Below are 5,000 nucleotides of genomic sequence, written 5' to 3' on the forward strand. Positions count from 1 at the left end.
CCTTAACCTAACCTACGTTGTGCCTTAACCTAACCTACGTTGTGCTTAACCTAACCTACGTTGTGCCTTAACCTAACCTACGTTGTGCCTTAACCTAACCTACGTTGTGCCTTAACCTAACCTACGTTGTGCCTTAACCTAACCTACGTTGTGCCTTAACCTAACCTACGTTGTGCCTTAACCTAACCTACGTTGTGCCTTAACCTAACCTACGTTGTGCCTTAACCTAACCTACGTTGTGCCTTAACCTAACCTACGTTGTGCCTTAACCTAACCTACGTTGTGCCTTAACCTAACCTACGTTGTGCCTTAACCTAACCTACGTTGTGCCTTAACCTAACCTACGTTGTGCCTTAACCTAACCTACGTTGTGCCTTAACCTAACCTACGTTGTGCCTTAACCTAACCTACGTTGTGCCTTAACCTAACCTACGTTGTGCCTTAACCTAACCTAATTTGTGCCTTAACCTAACCTAATTTGTGCCTTAACCTAACCTAATTTGTGCCTTAACCTAACCTAATTTGTGCCTTAACCTAACCTAATTTGTGCCTTAACCTAACCTAATTTGTGCCTTAACCTAACCTAATTTGTGCCTTAACCTAACCTAATTTGTGCCTTAACCTAACCTAATTTGTGCCTTAACCTAACCTACGTTGTGCCTTAACCTAACCTACGTTGTGCCTTAACCTAACCTACGTTGTGCCTTAACCTAACCTACGTTGTGCCTTAACCTAACCTACGTTGTGCCTTAACCTAACCTACGTTGTGCCTTAACCTAACCTACGTTGTGCCTTAACCTAACCTACGTTGTGCCTTAACCTAACCTACGTTGTGCCTTAACCTAACCTACGTTGTGCCTTAACCTAACCTACGTTGTGCCTTAACCTAACCTACGTTGTGCCTTAACCTAACCTACGTTGTGCCTTAACCTAACCTACGTTGTGCCTTAACCTAACCTACGTTGTGCCTTAACCTAACCTACGTTGTGCCTTAACCTAACCTACGTTGTGCCTTAACCTAACCTAATTTGTGCCTTAACCTAACCTAATTTGTGCCTTAACCTAACCTAATTTGTGCCTTAACCTAACCTAATTTGTGCCTTAACCTAACCTAATTTGTGCCTTAACCTAACCTAATTTGTGCCTTAACCTAACCTAATTTGTGCCTTAACCTAACCTAATTTGTGCCTTAACCTAACCTAATTTGTGCCTTAACCTAACCTAATTTGTGCCTTAACCTAACCTAATTTGTGCCTTAACCTAACCTATGTTGTGCCCTAACCTAACCTACGTTGTGCCTTAACCTAACCTACGTTGTGCCTTAACCTAACCTACGTTGTGCCTTAACCTAACCTACGTTGTGCCTTAACCTAACCTACGTTGTGCCTTAACCTAACCTAGTTTGTGCCTTAACCTAACCTAGTTTGTGCCTTAACCTAACCTAATTTGTGCCTTAACGTAACCCATGTTGTGCCGTAACGTAACCCATGTTGTGCCGTAACGTAACCCATGTTGTGCCGTAACGTAACCCATGTTGTGCCGTAACGTAACCCATGTTGTGCCGTAACGTAACCCATGTTGTGCCGTAACGTAACCCATGTTGTGCCGTAACGTAACCCATGTTGTGCCGTAACGTAACCCATGTTGTGCCGTAACGTAACCCATGTTGTGCCGTAACGTAACCCATGTTGTGCCGTAACGTAACCCATGTTGTGCCGTAACGTAACCTATAATATGCCTTAACCTAACCTATAATATGCCTTAACCTAACCTATAATATGCCTTAACCTAACCTATAATATGCCTTAACCTAACCTATAATATGCCTTAACCTAACCTATAATATGCCTTAACCTAACCTATAATATGCCTTAACCTAACCTATAATATGCCTTAACCTAACCTATAATATGCCTTAACCTAACCTATAATATGCCTTAACCTAACCTATAATATGCCTTAACCTAACCTAAAGTGCGCCGTAACCAAAACTATATTGCGCCTTAACCTGACGCACGTTGTCGCTGAACCTGCTCTGTAATTGTTATGCAACTCGTTAAATTAGTGTAGTGTTGCCTAACCGCAACCCTCGCAATATAGTTCGCTACTCGCACTGCCCGGTCCCCTGTGTATCGCGTCATGTTAAACACCTTGCAGGTGTTGCTGACTTTCCACATGCTCCTGCTATACACTGTAATGTGGATAGCAGCAGGACGTACATGCCCCCCCCCCCTTCCCCCCTGCCTTCGCAAGCAGGTCGGTGAGAAGTTTGCATGTTCAACGCCCTTCGCATGCCGACGTACTCAGCCTACGTTGTGGTACGGCCTGTCACCTGTCCGCCGATGTACGCAAAACCCACAAACTGTACTGCACATTGGTCCGTATGTACTGAATGATACATCGTGGCACATGTGGCCGTATGACGACTGCGCCTAGCAACGGCGGACCATACAGTCCTAATATTGTGCACGCAGCTACGTGTCGTCTCCCTATAAGAGCTGGATTGCAGTGTGGTACGCCATACAGACGTGTGGGAGGAACGGACGCCCTGGATGGCGATCAGCATGAGCAGTCTGTTGATGTAGTGGAGCGTGTATTCGGACGTAGTCGTCTCTTCTCACACACCGTGATAGCATGTTGCACCGTGTTCCACATCTGCGACATGCTGCAGAGGCCGGCTGACAGTCGTTCGCGCAATGGACACCGCATACGTACGGGGTCGACCTTCCACGTGTTCTCTAGGCGTGCACATGTTGTTGCGTCTATGTGGGCAGACGTAGTGTGTTGTGACACCTGACACAGGCATGCAATACTCGTTGCAAATGGCGATGGACGTGTACGTTTGCTGGTGACGTTACGCAAATGAACAACTGGTAACCCGTTGTGGTGCGGTTGTTCTCGCTAGAGGTGAATCAGTGTTGGCGACGATCGGTCGAGCTATTAACCGGTTGTTTCAGGGATACCCACCATGCCCACGAACGTGAAAGGGGATCTGGGTGTGAGGCGATACGCGGCGGTGGCTGGGTGGGACCGTCCCCGGCCGGTGAGGGGGGGCCGCCCGGCGTGCTGGCAGCGCGGTGCGTGGGCGCACGCGCTACAGCCGGCTGGTGGGGGCGGCCAGTGGCAGGCGCGCCGGCCGACGGACGCGGCAGGCGGCGCAGCTGCGCGCCGGCGCCCCCTGCTCGCGGCGCCTTGCGGCCAAAGTAGGTCCTCGCGGGCCCGGTGCGAAGCGCGGTGGCCATCTGCAGTGTGCTGGTCCGATTGAGGACTTTGTGCGCTGAGGATGCGCCGCCGCCCGGCGCTCGGCGCCGCGACGCCGTCTGCTGCTCGGTCGCCCCAGCGGTTCTCGCAGGTGGTTTGTATCGCAGCTGTGCGGACGTGTTGGCGCGTGCGCTGTGCTGGGAGAGTTCGCTTCGGCACCCAAGTGGGGCTTTTGTCCTTCTGTGGCGCCGGCGTTGGAGCTGCCGGTCACCGTAGGTGGCGCGTGTTGTCTCCCGCCGGCAATGCCACGACAGCACGCTCCCGGGCCTCTGTCGGCAGCGGCAAGCTCAGTTGGGAGCACGGGTGGTCGCACCTAAAGCGTCTACTCGCCTAACTCCGGGCGATTGCGCCTCTCTCGAACCCGACCAAGTACTTAGGACGGCGCTGCGCGCCGCCGGGACCTGAGAGGGTTTCGAGGTGTGTTGTGCAGGGGAGCTCAGCCTCCTCCTGTTTGCAGAATAATTGAGCGGACGCTTGCGTGTTCGCGCGGGCCCCCGGGACACACTCCCGGGCGGCCGGCTGCTCAGCTCTAGTTGACGCAGCTCCCTGGTTGATCCTGCCAGTAGTCATATGCTTGTCTCAAAGATTAAGCCATGCATGTCTCAGTACAAGCCGCATTAAGGTGAAACCGCGAATGGCTCATTAAATCAGTTATGGTTCCTTAGATCGTACCCACGTTACTTGGATAACTGTGGTAATTCTAGAGCTAATACATGCAAACAGAGTCCCGACCAGAGATGGAAGGGACGCTTTTATTAGATCAAAACCAATCGGTCGGCTCGTCCGGTCCGTTTGCCTTGGTGACTCTGAATAACTTTGGGCTGATCGCACGGTCCTCGTACCGGCGACGCATCTTTCAAATGTCTGCCTTATCAACTGTCGATGGTAGGTTCTGCGCCTACCATGGTTGTAACGGGTAACGGGGAATCAGGGTTCGATTCCGGAGAGGGAGCCTGAGAAACGGCTACCACATCCAAGGAAGGCAGCAGGCGCGCAAATTACCCACTCCCGGCACGGGGAGGTAGTGACGAAAAATAACGATACGGGACTCATCCGAGGCCCCGTAATCGGAATGAGTACACTTTAAATCCTTTAACGAGTATCTATTGGAGGGCAAGTCTGGTGCCAGCAGCCGCGGTAATTCCAGCTCCAATAGCGTATATTAAAGTTGTTGCGGTTAAAAAGCTCGTAGTTGGATTTGTGTCCCACGCTGTTGGTTCACCGCCCGTCGGTGTTTAACTGGCATGTATCGTGGGACGTCCTGCCGGTGGGGCGAGCCGAAGGCGTGCGACCGCCTCGTGCGTGCTCGTGCGTCCCGAGGCGGACCCCGTTGAAATCCTACCAGGGTGCTCTTTATTGAGTGTCTCGGTGGGCCGGCACGTTTACTTTGAACAAATTAGAGTGCTTAAAGCAGGCAAGCCCGCCTGAATACTGTGTGCATGGAATAATGGAATAGGACCTCGGTTCTATTTTGTTGGTTTTCGGAACCCGAGGTAATGATTAATAGGGACAGGCGGGGGCATTCGTATTGCGACGTTAGAGGTGAAATTCTTGGATCGTCGCAAGACGAACAGAAGCGAAAGCATTTGCCAAGTATGTTTTCATTAATCAAGAACGAAAGTTAGAGGTTCGAAGGCGATCAGATACCGCCCTAGTTCTAACCATAAACGATGCCAGCCAGCGATCCGCCGCAGTTCCTCCGATGACTCGGCGGGCAGCCTCCGGGAAACCAAAGCTTT

General features: G+C 51.2%; 1 non-coding gene across 1 annotated transcript in view; it reads left to right on the forward strand.

Annotated features, from left to right (window-relative positions):
* Window positions 1–3,804: 3,804 nt before the first annotated feature.
* LOC126476824 (small subunit ribosomal RNA) overlaps window positions 3,805–5,000 on the forward strand; it is a 1,909-nt gene continuing 713 nt past the window's right edge. Inside the window, exon 1 of the ribosomal RNA XR_007587263.1 lies at window positions 3,805–5,000. This exon is cut by the window's right edge and continues 713 nt beyond it. This is a non-coding gene — a ribosomal RNA (small subunit ribosomal RNA).

The sequence above is a fragment of the Schistocerca serialis genome, chromosome 4 (genome assembly GCF_023864345.2).
Source record: "Schistocerca serialis cubense isolate TAMUIC-IGC-003099 chromosome 4, iqSchSeri2.2, whole genome shotgun sequence".
NCBI classification, from domain to species: Eukaryota; Metazoa; Arthropoda; class Insecta; order Orthoptera; family Acrididae; genus Schistocerca; species Schistocerca serialis.